Source organism: Panthera onca, chromosome C1 (genome assembly GCF_046562875.1).
Source record: "Panthera onca isolate mPanOnc1 chromosome C1, mPanOnc1 haplotype 2, whole genome shotgun sequence".
NCBI classification, from domain to species: Eukaryota; Metazoa; Chordata; class Mammalia; order Carnivora; family Felidae; genus Panthera; species Panthera onca.
In genome coordinates, this window is record NC_138346.1 from 3,602,299 (window position 1) to 3,620,995 (window position 18,697).

The 18,697-nt window shown below is 54.8% G+C and overlaps 1 protein-coding gene across 43 annotated transcripts in view; it reads right to left on the bottom strand.

The window, feature by feature from the left end:
• LRRFIP1 (LRR binding FLII interacting protein 1) overlaps positions 1 to 18,697 on the bottom strand; it is a 139,691-nt gene that overhangs the window by 120,244 nt on the left and 750 nt on the right. The window lies entirely within an intron of this gene.

An 18,697-nucleotide genomic window follows, 5' to 3' on the forward strand; every position in this document is an offset into this window, starting at 1 on the left:
GAGTTTGGAAGAAGTTGATTCTAGCCCACACGGACAACATGGAGGGTCCAAGCCTTCCGTGGAGGAAGTCGCTGCCGACGGGGTGGAAACAGCAAGAGAACCAGAATCGCAAGCGGAGCCTGATGATGGGACCGAGTGTGTGGCCGCGGTCTTGGGGGAAATCTTGAACGGAGGAGGAGTTGCTTCTTGGGGAAGTGGTTTCTTGAGGCGGAATCTGCCGCTGGTGACGATGCCGTGAAGACTGTTGACGTGACCACAAAGGACCTGGAAGATGCATACACTGAGCCGATAGAGCCGTGGCCGTGTTTGAGGGGACGGACTCCGGTGTCGAAAGATTCCTACTGTGCGTAAAGTGGCGTCAAACGGCATCACGTGCCACAGAGAAATCGTTTGTGAGGAGAAGTCATTCGAGGCCACAAACTCCACTGTTGTCTTATTTTGGGGAATTGCCACAGCCACCACCCTGATCAGTCAGCGGCCGTGAACTTCGAGGCAAGATACTCCTCCAGCAAGAGGATTCTAACTCACTGAGAGCTCAGGTGACAGCAGTTTTTAGCAATAAAGTATTTAAACAACTTTTCTAATGTTTATTTATTTTTGAGAGAGAGACAGAGCATGAACACGGAACGGGCAGAGAGAGAGACAGGGAGACACAGAATCCGAAGCAGGTTCCAGGCTCTGAGCTGTCAGCACAGAGCCCGGCGTGGGGCCCAAACTCATGAACCATGAGATCATGACCTGAGCCAAAGTCGGATGCTCAACCGACTAAGCCACCCAGGCGCCCCATGGACCTGTCCCTTTCTGCTCCTCCAGTGAAAGTAGAAGAGGGCCTCTGGGAGTGGGGAAGGAAGGTTTGGGGTATCCACATCCACAGCAGTGAGCAGAACACAGAAGGGTGCTAGCAAGACCCAGAGAGCCAGCCGGCGTCCCAGCAGTGAGGGAAAAAGGCAACGGCCACGGGGTTGGGTCACAATCAGGCCACGTCAGGTACCACGACACATTCAAGGGCTTCCCAATCCCTGCTCTCGGGTTCACTGGTCTCGCCAAGTAATCTGGTTTTGGCATTCACACTTACAGAAGTCCACTGACGGACTTCAGGAAGGCACAGGACATTTGTACAGCCTCAAAGATATCAATCTGAAATTTACTAATTATGGTGAAGGTTTCAACCTAGGATCACACATTCTTTCAGGACATGGAGCTGAAGTCCTCTGTCCGAGTGTGGCTGGACTTAGGAGGAACTCGCTTGCAGGGAACAGAGCTGGGGGGAGGGGGAAGTACCTGTACAGTGGAGGAACCTGGCAGACCCTCCCCCACTTAGCCCAGCGGTCCAGGTCAACACCGTCAGTGATAAGTCGTGTGCCATCGTGCATCCCCCGATGTGATGTGAGCAAGAGGGCACTTCACCTCCATGAAATTCTTCCCTCAAATCCACAACCTCAGTCTAACCAGGCAAATCCAGAATGAGAACATTCCACAGAACACCTATCTGCTACTTTCCAGAAGTGCCCAGGTCACGGAAGACGAGGAAAGTAGAGACACCGTCACAGACTGCGGGAGACAAAGGGACAGCGGGACAAGATGCAACGTGGGGTCCCTGCATGAATGGATCCTAGGACAGAAAAAAGACTTTGCTCAAAAGACTGGGAAACCCATACAAAGTCTGTGATTTAGTTAACGAAAAACATTGCTCAGGACAGGTTATGACTTCTCTCGAAGATCAGTCTAGCTAAACTTTCTGGGGCAGAGGCACACGTCCGAATTTCTTCATTTCAACTTCCACCTGCATGCCCCTCCAACCCCCTTGACCCCACCCCTCCAGATGTTTGCAGTGGCTCTTGGTGTGCACACGGCTCTCCAGAACCACGGCTCATACGTGAGGTTAAGGTCAGGCAAAGACAGCTATTTTTTGCACCTGGCAGGGTATATTAATAATACACCTAACTTCCTCCAGTCCGAACCCTGTGCCCCAACAGGGAAGCCACACAATAGAATGTTCTACAAACACGGTCCAAGTTTCTTCAGCCCCTGGGAGAGTGCCATCAACCTCAGGAGCGCTTTCCTGGACACCGTGCATGCCTTTTTAGGGCATGCCAGCTCACTGTGCTGGCAGCGGGCAGAGCAACCTAATTGCCCCCACGCCGCCCGATGAAACCAAAGCCCCCTCACCTGGATCACTCAGAGATTTTTTCCAAGTGCACACATAACACGGAGAGTCAACGGAGAAACACAAGAGAGAAAAGGTCACCAAAAACAGGGAGCCGGGAAGAGGGAGCAAACGTCAGGAGACCGGGGCAGGGGCAGAAAGCCGCCTGCTTTTCTGCTCCTTCCGTGTCCTATTACATGAAAGGGGACAGGCGACTCACTGTGCTGGCCCAGATAACCGATCTGCACCCTGCAGGGGCTCAACCCCTGGCCGAAGTCGACCCCGCTGGCCACAGCTTTCTGGTAAATCTTCACTCACGCACAGGTGACCACTGTTGATCTCTGGACTCTTGCTCTGGCTTCAAAGTAACTGAAGGTTCACGTGTTCCTGAAGTAGGGCTAACGCGACCCATCTGTCCATCCCTCCACGAACTCGCTCGCTCCCTCACCACAACCAGGTGCGTGCTGTGTGCCCAGAGGCCGCCCCCTGGGGTGGGAGGCCACCCCAGCCTCTTGTCTGGGGAGCGGGGAGGCTCTCAGAAAGGGCATCTTCTCAGCAGCGGCTTCGCCAGCCTGAAGGTCATGATAATACTCCACTCTGTGGCTGAAAGAACTCAGCCAGTCCTCGGGCGCTTGGGCAGGAAAAAGCCATAGTGTTCTAACCAGGAATATTGGCGTCAACGCTATTCTCCGGCTCTGTGATCAGACCCCCAGTGGCATCAGCTTATCTGAGGCGGACCTTCTAAGCTTGGGTGTGCGTGAGAATCACCTGGAGGGCGGGCTCACCCCCAGAGGCTCTGATTCAGGAGCGGGGACACTGAGAAGCCGCATTCTTAACGCGTTCCAAGTGGCGTGGGTACTGTGTCTGGAGGCCACGGTCTGAGGGCCGTTGATCGGAGGTGCCATCGACCACCCTCGATCCCAGCCCAACGTGCTTTGTCTTCTCAAAGTTGGTCAAGCAACGCAACAGGTACTTACTTCAGAGAGGCTGTTGTGAGCATCCCCAGCTGAGGGGCTGGAACCATCTAAGGTGACAGGCTGACCTGAGCCCCACCCCCCACGAGGCACCGGTGGTCTTTGCACGTTTGCCGTGCAGTTAGCATCCACAGAACGCAAGAGAAGGCAGCCAGCCAGAGAGAGGCCTTTACGGCAAGGTCCAAGTAAAGGTGGACCTTTAAAGACACTGGTTCCAGCACTTCCCCTCCACACTGGGACCTCTCCTGACTCCCACACTAGGCTTGCACCTATGCCCTCCCCTGCTTCTAGAAGAAAGCAGCATCACCACCAAAAAATAGAGAGTGCCCTGTGTAAAGAAAAATGCACAACTCCCAGGGCCAGTGAGCATCTGCTCCAAGTTCGGGAGCAGCTACAAACCAGCCTGAAACATCCAGGTGTTAAGCATCTTTTTTGCACTTTTCTGACAACAATGCCACCACCATCTTACATTTGCAAAGCCCTTGAGACTTCGCGTGCATTATCTCAAATACTTTCTCCCGTGTGCCCCATGTGAAGGCTGTGAGACAGGCAGCCCCTGGTCCGTTCGTATAGTTAAGGAGGCCAAAGCTGAGTGCGGTTTGTCGCCAGGTACCCAAACCCACCCACTTCCTTAGTTAGGCAGCCTGGAGCCTGAAGCCTAGAGTCTGGAGGAAAGCCTGGAGCTGGAGCAGAGCCTGGAGCCTAGAGCCTGGAGCCTGGAGCCTAGAACTTGGAGGAGAGCCTGGAACATGGAGTCTGGAGCCTGGAGCCTAGAGCCTAAAGTAGAGCCTGGAGCTGGAGTCTGGAGCCTAGAGTGGAGTCTGGAGCCTGGAGCCTGAAGTCTAGAGTCTGGAGGAAAGCTTGGAGCCTGGAGCCGAGCCTGGAGCCTGGAGTCTGGAGCCTAGAGTAGAGCTTAGAGCCTGGAGCCTAGAGCCTGGAGCTGGAGCCTGGAGCCTAAAGTAGGGCCTGGAGCAGAGCCTGGAGCCTGGAGCCTGGAGCCTGGAGCCTGGAGGAAAGCCTGGAGCCTGGAGGAAAGCCTGGAGCCTGGAGCCTGGAGGAAAGCCTGGAGCCTGGAGCTGGAGCAGAGCCTGGAACCTGGAGTCTGGAGCCTAGAGTAGAGCCTGGAGCCTAGAGCCTGGAGCCTGGAGCCTCGAACCTGGAGCAGAGCCTAGAACCTGGAGCCTAGAGCCTAGAGCCTGGGGCCTGGAGCTGGAGCAGAGCCTGGAACCTGGAGTCTGGAGCCTAGAGTGGAGCCTGGAGCCTGGAGCCTAGAGCCTAGAGCAGAGCCTGGAGCCTGGAGCCTAGAGCCTATAGCCTAGAGAAGATCCTGGAGCCTGGAGCCTGGAGCCTGGAGCTGGAGCAGAGCCTGGAACCTGGAGTCTGGAGCCTAGAGTGGAGCCTGGAGCCTGGAGCCTAGAGCAGAGCCTGGAGCCTGAAACCTGGAGCCTGGAGCCTAGAACCTGGAGGAGAGCCTGGAACCTGGAGCCTAGAGCCTAGAGCCTGGAACCTGGAGTCTGGAGCCTAGAGTGGAGCCTGGAGCCTGGAGCCTAGAGCCTAGAGCAGAGCCTGGAGCCTGGAACCTGGAGCCTGGAGCAGAGCCTGGAACCTGGAGTCTGGAGCCTAGAGTGGAGCCTGGAGCCTGGAGCCTAGAGCCTAGAACAGAGCCTAGAGCTGGAACCTGGAGCCTGCAGCTGAGGGTGGGAGCCAAGCCTCTGTCTCTCCATCTGGATCTCTTTTAATGTGGGTGGCAGGCAAGTGGCCACTGAACACACGTGATCTGTGGCCACACCACCCCTGCCTCGTTTCAGAGGGGTGTGTAGGGGAGACGTGGGGGTCCTAATGAGCGGCAGGAGTCCCTGTCCCGAGCGTCACGTGTGTATCCCCTCATCTGGTCCTTGTGACCATACATCATCACCTCCACTTTAGAGATGGGAACGCCGAGGGGCCGTGTGGATTGTCCGAGGTGGCAAACTCAGAAAATGGGGACATCAGACCGCAGACCCAGGTCTTCTGACCCAGAGTCCAACTCTGACCCTCTATGTTGTGTTTTCTTACGGGCGTACAAAATACCTCCAATCATGGGAATCAGTAGGAAATTTTATTTCGCTGGTTTCTGGGGGATTTCCCACAATGCCATCCACCTTACTGAAAGCACCCATCGTGCCAAGAAACCCAAAAGCAACTAACACAGATGTGGCTTCGGCGGCAGAGTTCAGTGTGGCCCCGGGACAGCTGTGGCCTCTTGCCGATCAAGTCTGACCAGCTTATCGATATGGAGACGGAACAATTCTATCTCCTGACCTAGGAATTTAGGGGGTTATCCGTGAAAGCCAGTCTGTGTAATCCACACATGGATCCTGACAGAGGCAGCCCCAACTACCCGCAGAAAAAGACCACATCCACAGGTTTTCGTATTAGTGAGGACAGCAGTCCCACCACACCGCCGAGGAACTCTTGTTTGAGCTTCGACCGGGTTCGTTCAGGAGGTGGTTCCTGAGTGACTCCTGGAGGCCGGGTTTGGGGGTCCCCCAGAGATGGGGCCTGGTGCAGCCCCCTGAGAGCACTTCGTCTGATGGGGAGACTAGAGCCGCTAAAAGGAAACAGCGACCCAGGGGACGAGTGTGACAGGAGGAGTGGGGGGCACTAGGTGCACATCTCGGGCCCGGGGCGGGAGCCGCACAGGCCGCGAGGCTTCTCAGGAGGAGGGGGAGGTGAGAGGGAGCGTATTGAGCACTGGCTGGGGAGGCCCCTTCTCAGGAGCCCCCCACTGACCCCTGTCTTCGTCCTACAGACGAGGAATTAAAGCTTCCAGACAGCGAAGGACCACGTCCCAGACCCGGCGAGCCACAGAGCTGCCCCTTCTACGTCTCCTAAAGAAAGAAACCATCCACAGAGAACATGGCATGGGCCTAAGGAAGGAAGCCTGACCCTGTCTATGAAGTCCTCGTGGGGCCGGGTGTATCTTCACTCGGAATAACTCAAAAATTTTAAGAAGCTGGATACAAAACTGAATAAACAGAATTAATTATAACTACAGAAGAGATGGCGTTTATGCGTGCGTCAAAAAAGAGACAACAGGCCCCCAACGGCATCACGTGTGCTAAGCCCCGTGTCAGCAAAGCAAGACTCAGCACCCGACTGAACTGTGGTTCCGGCCTCTGTCGGGAGCGTAGCCTTAGCTGGTGGGTCCGGACTCGCCTGCTCAGCACTGGGAAGTGACCTGCCAGATGGATCCCTGCCGCCTCCACACGAAGGCGGCCTTGCCTGAGACAATCCGGTCTCTTTGCCAGAGACTTCCTTTTCCCGCCCCTTCTGCCTAGACAAACCGGCTTTGTTCAGCTCTTCAGAGCTCCTTTCTACTTGCAGAGGGCACTGCCCATTCATGAACAATAGCATGAAGCTGGTTAGATCTTCAAATTACTCAGTCGGATTTTTTTTTAACTTAAGTTTGTTTATTTTTGAGAGAGAGAGAGAGAGAGAGAGAGAGACAGAGACAGAGCACAAGTGGGGGAGGGGCAGAGAGAGAGAGGGAGACACAGAATCCGAAGCAGGCTCCGGGCTCCGAGCTGTCAGCACGGAGCCCAATGTGGGGCTCGAACCCATAAACCCCAAGATCATGACCTGAGCCGAAGTCGGAAGCTTTGCAGACTGAGCCACCCGGGGGCTCGCCCCCTTACACTTTGCTACGTGATGTCATTTTAACAGGTCAGTAACTGGATGGTCTGGGGTCCGGCCTGCCAGTGTGCCAGGCGGTGCACCCGCTCTGTTTACCACTCAGTATAATTATGAACAACTGTGTCCCATTCGGGGAAGGTTGGAAAACTCTTCATGAAAGAAAAAATACACTAAAGTAGTGACACTGTTCATCAAACCAAACCAAAAAAAAAAAAAAAAACACCCCCAAACCAAAACCAAAACAAAACAAAAACAAACCATGCACTAAATATCCAAGTGGAAAAGACCTATGAAGCCGAAAGGAATCCTAACGCTGAATTTTCAGTTGGCGAGAGCGACAGCTTACCGTGTCTTCCTTCACAAATCGTACGTGACAGTGGAGGCCGGAGGTCTAAGCCAAGGAGGGGAATATGACCGACACAGAACATTAACATGTAGTACTCCGGCCTCACCCCCGTAGCCTGAGGGTCCCCGCACGCCCTCAGGCCAAGGGAATGGAGAGGGCAGAGGGCGGAAGAGTGTTGGGACACTGCCGATTTTCTGTCCCCAGGAGAAGAATGGAGACACACAGGCTGCAGGGCGCTTTCTCAAGAACAAGTGTCGTGCTGGGCGTGGCCATGGCACCAGGGCACCTGGCAGGGACCCTGCACAGGACCACAGTCTAGGGATCTAGTTGAAGGAGTTCAGCTGCGAACAGCAAAGCAACGTGCCTTTTAGGAGATGCGGGGACAGGGGCGCCTGGGTGGCTCAGTCGGTTGAGGAGGTGCGGGGACAATTGTAACCCCGTGGAAATGTGCCGTGGCTGGTCCTCCTGCTGCCCCCCCACCGGCCCCCTTCTCCAGGGGGACCCTGGTGGGCCACCGGCACCGCCCCCGCCGGCAAGGCTGAGGTGTGGTCTCCCCCATCCCTCCTCCTGCAGCACACCTGGGATTTCGAGTGAGGGAGCCGTGCAGGCAGGTGCACTCGGGAGGTCTGGCTCTCACGGGACCATGTGGCAGTGCGGGCTCCCCGTCGTCTGGGGGCCCCAGGCTGGACGGGAGCGTCATTCCAGGCCTGGCCACTTCCTGTCCTGATGCCCCTCCCAGGCTGCTCTCCTCCCAGCCAGCGGGCACCCACGGAAATGCCACCCTCAGGTGACAGGACGATGGCAGACTCACCGGAGCAAGGGCCTGGCTCTGCGTCCAGGCAGCTCCTGGCAGCGATCCCCCCGTCCTCAGTCTCCCCAGCACGAAGCCAGCAGGCACGAGGCAGGGCCAGTGCGGGACGTGACCCCCAATGGCCGGAACGCCGGCCCTGGCGCTGCGTGACCTCTGGGCCCGGCGGCTCTCAGCAGCGGCCTTGTGGACACCACGCTACCCCTGGCGTGCCTGAGCCATGGCCTCGGGCCTTTTCCTGGAGGGAAAGGCAAGTCTCGGCTGCCCCAGCCGACTCAATTCCTGCATCCCCGCTCCGTGGCCCAGCGGAGCGAGGCCTGACGTGACCCGTGTTGGCCTGAAGCATACCCGAGGTTGGCGGGAAAAGGGATCTCCGACGGGCAGAAAGGAGCCACTTGGCCCTCTAGGATTTTTCACTCAAAAGATCGCTCTCACCAGCTCCCACCTTCATGCCAACCCATCTTCCCTGGGCAGCAAGAAGTTCCTGCCGAAGGAGGAGAGAATTCAAGGTCTGTTCCAGTGCCCGCCTTGTAGACTCTCCACACCCTCCCGGCCCCCGCCACCCACTCGAGTGCACTCTGGAACACGGCGAAGAGTCACCGAACTTGCAGCTGATGTCCCAGCTTCCTGAGTCCGCAGCTGCTCCCAGGACCTTCCACCCGGGCCCTCCAGGGCATGATGCACCTGCTGACTTCCGGGAGCGGGAGATGGGGAAACTGGGCGCAGAGCAGGGGGGGGCCAGCCCGTGTTCCCTGTCCCCACGGAGCAACGGGGCCCAGGGTCAGGGCTGAGCGAAGGTCGGGTTTGCGGGGCCGAGGCGAGCGGGGCTCAGCTCAGCCATGGAGCCGGGGCGGCAGTAGGAAAATGCCAAACGTGCTTCTCCATGGGGCCGTCTCGTCCCCGGGGCACCTGCCAATGTCTAGGCCATTTTGTTTGTCACCCGGGGGGAAAGTCAGGGATGCTGTTAAATCTACAACACACAGGGCAGTCTTTCCCCCAGCGGAGAGCTGTCCCTCAAATATCTGAATGTCTGCAGCGCGGAGGCCGGGAAGCCCCTTACAAGAAAAGCAAGAGAAAGAATGTGAGAAACCGAGACGACAGGGGAGGGCCGTGAGGCCACCGCTTCATGTGACAAATGGGCAGGTAACTGAGTGGCTCCTGAGAGGTCAGGTAAGCCTGGAGATACACCACACGGGACAAGGCCAGGTGGGGTGGCCATGGTCTCCAGCATGGGGACCGCGGCCCCGAGGAGTCGCTGCCTGACAGCCTGGAAAGTCTGCTGGCATCTTGCTCTTAATCCTCAAATTCAAGGCCAAGAAGCAAAAACGCTGCTGAAAACAGAGGGCCCTTTGCGTCCCTCTGTTCAGCTGCACACGTGCTCTAGATTCTACGGGAGCCGCAGGGTCATGGCGCTGAAGACACGTGTGGCACTGAAGTGGCCAATGTCTGTGCGCTCACTCAGAGTCACCAACCAGCCCCAGGGCCGTCGGTGACCCTGCACGCGGGGACCTGCCTTCCTGGGGTTTCCGTTCCTACAGTCTGCTCTCCCTCCTCTCGGCCGCCTCCTGGGAAGGGGGTGCTGCACCCCCCGCCCCGGAAGAGCGGTTCTGGACACGTCCTGGCCAATCAAGTGCCCCCACTGTCTCTTTCCGGAGGTGGACACAGCCACCAGAAGGCAGAAAACCACCGGGGCTCAGTTAGTGCCCACCGTGTACCAGGCCACCTGCCCTGCGTTTCCCGGGCACAACTCGTGACTCTAACCATGGGGCTCAGATGTGATAAGCTGTCTGCGGTCCCCCAACTTAAGAAGGCTGATAGTGCTCCTTCCATGGAGACACTCGTCCATGGAGTGTCCATGAAGACTTCCGTGCATGGAGACACCGTCCATGGAGACTTCCGGCGGTCGGCCGGTCCTGCCCCCACTCCCCTGGTACGCTCCTCCTTGGCGCCTGGCCACGAGTGACACGGAGCCCTGTTCTGCATTACGGAACACACCTCTATCACGCTGTATTACAACAGAGAATAAATCACTGCTCTGAACCTCTGCTGCCCATCCGGTGGCCGCTAGCCGCGGTGGCTACTGAAATGCAAACGAATTAAAATTAAGTAACACTTAAGATGCAGTTCCTCACTGGCATGGGCCACATTTTGGGTGCTCAGCTGCCACACGGGGCTAGAGGCCACCACGTACACAGCACGGAGACGGAGCGCTGCCCTCGCTGCGGAAAGTCCTAGCAACCAGCCCTGCTCTGGATGGTGTTAAAATACACCTGGGGTAACTTAAAGCAGTATCCTAGGGCATCCAGGGTAGAGACACAACAGATGTTCAGTCAGCATGGAAACTGAATCTTTCTGTCAACCCAGAAACGTCCGCGTCTTCCCCCATGCCTAAGAGATTTCATAAAAGGAAGCAAAAAATAAAATTAAGTCAAGGATGATGGCTTAAAAAAATAGATAAACTTATGAGATGGAGCTTAAGAGCAAAACAAAACGTTAGATCCTGTAGGTTTCTATCATCACGACCACGGTGTGATTTTTCATTTACTCCCCCAAGCCAAGAAGTGGGTGGAAGCATTGCAATGCAATACTCCAGGGGAGGCCCTGAGCAGCTCTGGCTCTTACGTACTTGCTGATCCAAGAGTTTACCCACTGCCAAGACCATATCACATTCTGCCTACCTAAACTCTCCAGGTATCTCATAGTTGTTTCATGGCTCAGATTTTAGAGAGTGTTCCCAACAAGTAAGTGAATTATCCTTGACGGGTAAAGCTATGAAAATTTTATTTCTATAACTCCCTTTGTTTGCTCACCTAATTTGATACCTTATTCCACTCTCAGTAAAAGAATATCATAATGACCAGTTCCCTTGTCCAGGCTGTAGGGACATTAGAGATTACTCTGTCCTGTTATAAATCTCGTATTAATTTTCAACGTTCTTCTCAATCCTTAATCAAAAACAAAACTCTACCTATAGGAAACAGCTTACGGAGGTCTGGTTTGATAGCATTAGGCAACATTTCCTTCCAATACTGACACTGTCCAGGGCACTGGCCTTGCAGACCAGGGACCTGAGCTCCAATCCAGGCTGTGTGCCTGTGCCCTGAGGAGCTACTTAATGCCCGATGTCAGCACTTCAGCCGCCCCGCTGTACCCCCAATGGTGTCCTGGTCCCATCTTGTGCCATGTCACCTCCTGGCCTTTGCCCAAATTGTTCTCATAATGTTTTAGTGCCTCATTCTCTGAGTGGATAGCCAAGGATCACCACACATCTGCAAGAGGCTTTAAGATAAAAGAGGCTGCAACAAAGGACAAAAAGAAACAGACCATAACGCAGCGGACAAAAAAAAGAAAAAAAGTTTTGGAGAAAACAACAATAACAAATTAATATCCTCAGAATGACAAGAAAAGGTGCTACATTTGAGAATCAGAGACAATGCCATAAAAAGGGAACCAAGAATAACAGCCAAAAAAAAACACCCCACCTTTTTGAAATGAAATATAGAATAGATACGTTTAGTAGAAGGAGTGGAAGAATACAGTTGAGTAATCTCCCACAAAGTATCACCAAGAGAAAAAAGCTAGAGAATGGGAATGAAAAGGAAGTTATTCTCAACAAAGGAGCTGCTGTAAAAGAGACAGAGGAAACGGTGGAGAAGGGAAAATTCAGAAAATTCCCCAGAATTTTAGGATACATGTTTTGTTCAGATCCAACGAACCCAATGAATGCTCAATATATGGGGGGCAGGGGGATCCAGAACGCTAAAGATCAAGAGAAGGTTCTAAAAGCTTCTAGAGAGTAAAAGCAGAGATCATACAGGATACTGAAAATACACAACTCATCAAAATTCTCAAAGCAATCCTGAAAGCTGGAATAAAATGGGAAAAAATTCTTAAATTATGGTAGAAAATAGCTTTTAATTTTACTTTCTTAGGAACTATTAGTTTATTTCATTGAAGAGGCAAGGTAGTCACATGGTTCCATGTCCAAAGTGTATGAAAAGTTACACTTGATAAATCTGCTTCCACTCGCATCCACACTCCATTTGCTCTGCAGGCTTTGTTCACCCAAATGCGGAGAAATCCCCACCCTTCTCACATAAGGGACAGCGTGCTATTTTCGCTTTCTGCACATTGCTTCTTTCAGTTAACAATGCATGCTGGAAATAATTTCAAAGAATACATAGAGATCTTTGTCATTCTTTGGAGAATTATTTTTAACCTAGAACGCTACAGTCAGCCAAACTATCAGTCAAGTATGAGGGTAGAATGGTCCTTTTCGGAAACGCGAACGCTTAGGAAGGGCCACCAAAGGACGAAGGACGCGTTCCAGCAAAATGAGATACTAATCCAAGGAAGAAGACGATATAGAATCTGGCAAAGAGGGATCCAACAACAACTGAACAGTGGCAAGAGAAACTCAAAGAGTCGTGGTCAAGGGACATGACCAATGAGTCCTGAGAGTGCCCGGAGCAGACTAGGGGAGTGGATAGACATCTGGGGGAGGGGGTCGAGTCCCAGAAGAGAGAATGAAGGGGAAATGGTAGATGGTCTGGTGTGTTGAATCACACAGGAAATAGTATTGTGAGGGGCTCTGTCAAAAAGGTGTTGAAGAACTGGCTATGACAGACACGTAGACAGAAACGCAATTGAAAAAACCAAAAAAACAAATCATCAACTCCAGAAAAGGCAGAAAGCTGTCCAAGGACAGAAACGTTACAGCACCACACGGTGCGTGACATCACCGTCACCACCAGCCTCCCCTGCACCCGGGGCTCGTGCTGAGTGAGGTCTTCTCACGAAATAGCTCCTTTGCCCCCATAAACCCCTTGCGGGAAGTGCACTCGAAACTTTCCCACCTTACGTGCGGGGCACCTGGGCCACAAGGTGAAGTAACCACGGAGCACGTGGCAGGGCCAGGACTCGAGCCCAGGAATCTGACCCCAGTCGCACTATCCTCTTTAGCAGTCCGCTGTCCTACGACATAACCCCGAACACGACACGACTGTGGTGTGACAATGCGGAGGGAGGAGGGCGGGGCCCCAGCCCCCCCCCCCCCCAGCCCCCCCCCCCCGCCAGGAAGCCGGCACTTAGTGTCCACGCTTGGAAAATCGATAGAGTGCACACGTGTATTATTTATAGACACGGAGCTAATCGCCAGATCATTCAGGGTCTTGTCAGGCCATTGAGAACTTGGCCTTGATGGGGTGATATGAGAAGCCGTTGGAGAGTTTTAATTAGAGAAGTGACATGATCTGACATATTTTAAAAGGATCACCCAGCTGCTGTGTGGAGAATGGCCTGAGAATGTGGGACACGGGTAAAACATAGATTACCTTCAATAAACGCGACGGTTTAGGAGTCGAGACAATGCAAAAGGACAATGCAAAAGGAGGGGTAGCCGGGGGAGAAGAGTACCGACCCTCCCGTGAAATGTCACGCCTGGTGGCCAGAGGTCAGCTGGGGACAAGAGTCCCAGAGATGGGAAGCGAGTGGGTGTGACTGCAGGACACCATGGGCAACGGGGCCTTGGCTGGAGCCAAGACATCGATCCAGGAAGTGGGGGCAGCCTGGGGGTCGAACTGGCACCTTCCTGGTTACCTTGGGCCGGTCCCTTAGCACCTCTGAGTCTGTCTCTGTCAAACAGAGACATACTCTAAACTCTGCTCCTGGGGTTTGATGTAACTATGGGGGAAGCTTCTGGGAGCATCCGGCAACCCGCAGGCCTCAGAAGCCACCTCCGCTCCCACCTCCGCCCTTCCCAATCCTGTTCCCTGACAAGGCGCACAATCCACAGCCTCGGCTGGAACCCGGGTCCCCTGATTTCCCACCCACCGGGCCATCTCTGTGTGTCACCCACAATACAAGCCGCAGCCCCTAAGCGGGACGCCGGTGAATCACGAGAGTCGCCCAGAAAAGGGAGAGGGAGACAGCTGGCTCTCTGACAGAAATAGCTGTGGGGCGGGGCCCGCAAGCCATCGGGGACCCGCAGGCCCGTCCACAGCTGAGTTCCTGATCCCACGTCCAACTGGAACCATCTCGTTGGGACTCACCGAGACAGGCCACGGTCACGGGCTCAGTGTGTGCACCCCCTGACGGCCCAGACTTGGTGATGAAAATCCCCCCGGACGCCTGTCTTGTCACATTCCTGATGCCCTCTGCTGACACACCGGGATGTGCGTGTCTGTCTCAGGAAGAAGAGCCCCGGAAGGGTCTGGGGTTACTCCTCAGCGGCTGCGTTAGAATTGGGGGTTCTTCCCGCGGGGCAGCCTGTGCCGTGCCGGGCATCCGACCCCCTCGCCCCTTCCCACCCCCTGGAAGAAGGGGGCACGACAATGTCACCTGGGAAAAAGGCATGAGGGTGACAGTTCAAACGACAGGAAACAGGCTGTAGCAACAAGACCAAGTTCGGGTAAACGCTGGGCTCAGTGTGGTCTCACCTGAGGGCAGGGGAGTGGAGCAAGGGGCCAGGGGTGTGTGTCAGGCCCGCTGGGCTCACTCCCAGACGGCACGGGCCCAGAGGAGCTGGAGGGAGGTGAGGCCCCAAACTGAGCCCGATTTCCAGGACCATTCTGAAAAAGAACTTGTGTGCCCAACCCCCAGCTTGGCTTGAGGCTGGAGGAGAAAAGAGACAGGGTCCCTCAAGACAAGCGGACTTAGGAAGGCTATTTGGGGAAGCAAGGGGTGAGGGGGGCTGGGCAGTAAACTGAAAGGAGGATTTAGGATGAGAATATCCTGCATTTACAGAACTACCCAGAATGAAGCCCGGGGTTGTCCTAAACTGGGATCCCCGGAAGCAGAGCCTGAGGCAGGGATTTGCATGCGGGTATGTATCCACAGGCAGCAGAAGAGGGGTGAGGGGAGCTGCGGGGCAGGGGCAGGAGGAGGCCTCCGCGGGAGTGTGCCTTCAGCCCCGTCCCACGGGGAGCTCTGGAGCAGAGTTAGCTCCACCTTGAAGCAAGGGGAGGGGACACTGACACCCTCGGTCAACAGCTGCAGCTGCCCCAGGGGTGGGGGGTGTCATACCCCCACCCCCACAGTGACTCCTATGTGGTCAGGGGCACCTTTCTAGTGAAGGGGCAGCTGTGAACCCCCAGGAGCCACACTCACAGGCCAGGGAGTCAACACCCCCCCCCCCCCAATAAGAGGGATCTGAGCCCCTGTAGGCATCGTGTGCCCAAGGGTCAGTCTCAGAGAAGAGGCTCTGGGGACAGTCAAGGAGAGGGCACTGTGCTGTGAGTGAGGAAGAGAAGGGGACAAGGGTCTGTGTGGCCACAGGGGATGACTCATTCACCGCCTTGGTGAAAGGGCCCACAAGTCCATTTCTAATACAACTTGCCTGTGATTCTTAAAAACCTTTCTTTTAATATTTATTTATTTTTGAGAGACAGAGAGAGGGAGAGACAGAGACAGAGACAGAACTTGAGCAGGGGAGGGCAGAGAGAGAGGGAGACCCAGAATCCGAAGCAGGCTCCAGGCTCCGAGCCGTCAGCACAGAGCCCGACGTGGGGCTTGAACTCGTGAACCACGAGATCACGACCCGAGCCCAAGTCGGACACTCAGCCGACTGAGCCCCGCAGGCGCCCTGATTTCCTTTTTCAATTTTTCTGTTGCTGTGATTCTCCTTTCGAGAGGATACTCTGAATTGCCCCAGGCACCTGGAGAGCAGTATCCTCTCCCTCAGCGGCAGAGCGCTGGATGAGAATCTGGGATGCTACCAAAAGCCTTGAGCAGAATGTGAAACGCGGTAGGAGAGAAAAATAGAACTGCTTTCAAAACACCTTTCCCCAGGGTGTGAGAAGCACTGCTCCCACCCTCAGTGGCGACGGGTGTCTCAAAGTGCTTCCTGGACCTTTTTCCTGACAACACCTTGCCCGAGTTCCACGTCAGGGACAAGCTAGTTGTGCTAATGCATCTACAGTGTTCAAAAGTTACAACTCCATTTACTAGAAACCCGCCTCGGCTGAGACCATAATGTATCTGAACCAGGAGTGTGTCAACTGGCCCCGTGTCAGGTCACTGCTTCCGGCACGTACCCAGGAGGGTCCCAACCCCTCGGCCGACCGGGCCCTGCCTGCCCGCTCTACTTCCCGCACGGTGACCCTGCCAGTGGGCCTCAGGTCACCTCGGCCCAGAATGCTCCTTTTTCTCCAGAGGGCACATTCCTGGACACCCGGCCCATGTCCACCCACCCCCTGCCACCTGCTTAAACCCTCTCCAGTGTTCACTCAGGCCCCCTTGCCTCCCCAAGTGCTTCAGAGGCAGCCAACGTCCCCCGTTGCCAGGATAGGCCTGACGGGTCCTAAGGGAGGACTCCCCCCACACCCCCCCCACCCCACACACTCACGCACAGAGACTAGCGTGGGCTGCTGAGTCAACAGTCCTGGTCACAGTTTGGCTCAGGAGCAGCCAGGGAGCCACGTGGAGATGTGTCACGGAAGATGCTTCTAGATCTCAGGAGAGAGACCGGGTGTGCGCTCATGGGGGGGGGTGGGGGGGGATGTCTGGGAACATGGCAGCCAGTCTTCCAGGAGCAAGAGCCTGGAGATGAGGCCATCCGGAAGAGGACAGCCCAGCCTCAAGGTGCTGTGGAGACAAGGGGCCACTGGTGGGGCTGGCCAGGAGTCCATACCGCAGCCAGTATGTTTCTTCTTGCGGAGGCCAGTCCAGGTCAGGGTTTCTGTCACTTCCAGAAAAACCTCGAAATGCCATTTCCTCCAGGAAGCCGCCTCGGATTGCCATCCCTAGTCCCATCAGTAAACTGGAACTCTCGTTTCCAGACTTTCAGTGCACAACATCCATGCCCTTGTAACGTCAGCTCTCTTCCTGTCTTCTGTTATAGTTATTGCTCTACAGGTCAGGCCCCTTTCCGACCCAATTCTTTTTTTTTTTTTTTTTTTTTAACGTTTTATTTATTTTTGAGACAGAGAGAGACAGAGCATGAACAGGGGAGGGGCAGAGAGAGAGGGAGACACAGAATCGGAAGCAGGCTCCAGGCTCCGAGCCATCAGCCCAGAGCCCAACGTGGGGCTCGAACTCACGGACCGCGAGATCGTGACCTGGCTGAAGTCGGACGCTTAACCGACTGAGCCACCCAGGCGCCCGATCTGACCCAATTCTTTGAGGGCAATTCCCTTCAGGTCCATCCCTGAGTCCTACTCTCCCTGGGACAGAAGTCTGGAGAGCATGGCACGTATCTGCTGAATCGATGAGCAAATAAGAAGGAGCCAAACTTATGACACTTTTGTTAACTTTTAGCGCAAGTCTCAAGAACTCCGTGGTGAACAGATACTCGCCATTTGAATCCCGGTTTTAATTTTCACAGTTGGGCCCTAGAATTCAATTTGTAGCAAAACAGAAAACGTAGCACCTGCTTCTCCCAACATTACAGATACATGCCACTCAGTACTTGTAACAGCCCCATCTGTGGCTTTAATGGGAGGACAGGTGGGAAGATCTCACATTGACCTAGTTACTCACCGACAGCCAAAGCGGATTTCTTCTCCCCATTTCAGAGACGACAAGACAGAGGCTGAAAGGGGTCGAGTAACTCACTTCCCTGGGATCACATAGCTCCTCCGGGGGGACGTGTGCGCGGTTTCACAGCCCAGGTCTGACTCCCAGGCCTGAACCTGTCACTGCCATCTGCGTCCCCCCGGCTGGGGGGCAGGACCACGGGTTCCCGGTCCTCAGGACCTCAAGGGTGTCAACCCAGGGAGCATCCCCAGCCTCTCCTTCCAAACCAAAGCAGCAGATACCAGGCAGACCTAGCGAGCGCTCAGTCTTCTGTTCCTTTGTCCATAAGCAGCCACGGAAAGACAAGGCCGAGACCACCAGTCCCCCCGGCCTCCCAGAGGACACTTGCTTGGTCTTTCGGTCAAATACACACATAAGTGACACTCCTCACAGCAGCGGGGATTATATTCAGGCTACCACTTTTAGCCAACGTCTTTATTTAGCAGAACATACTTTAAGCTCCTGGTACTTCTTTTGTTTGTTAATTAATGCAACACACTCAGGAGCTTGTACCACACGCCTGACTCTGTGCGGAGCTCTGCGGATACAAAAGGGAGTGAGATACCGCCTGCCTGTGTGTCACCTCCTACAGGGAGAACAAATTATGCCGAGCCGAAGTGACCACCACACCAGGTGCAGGGAGGCAAGAGTGACAGGAGCCTGGGGGAGGCAGGGAGACCTCTGCCTGCCGTGATCTGGGCGGGCTCACGGAGGACACAGATCTCCAGTGGGTTTTAAGGCATGAATAGGAGTTTGCCCGGAAAGCCCTTTTCCTTTTCATACAGAGGAAAACCAAAGTCTTTATCCATTTCGGTATTCAACAAACACCGTTGGATAGCCACGTGCCCATCAACGCCAAATCGGGTATTTGCAAACCAAAAACACCTAAGAACTGGTCATAGAGCAGACCTCAGTGAAGAGGCAATCAGAGGCAATCAGAGCCCGCAGCCTGAGTGGCTTGGGAGTTTTTCCACGTGAGGCCAGTGCTGTGCAGACTAAGTCCACATCCTAACAGAACCCTTGGGAGGGAGTACATGACGGGGGGATGAACTGTACCTGCATATACAGTCTTCGCAGTTAGCATTTACACCGGACACAATCCCCAGGTAGCAAGTTTCTTTGTCACGGGGGCCCAGGGAACGGGCCCCCTTCCCCAGGGAGCTGCCGCTGCCCATCTGCCGTGCAACTTTCCAGCGTCATTGGTTAGTTTAACCTAAAGGTTGGACCCTTGGGGG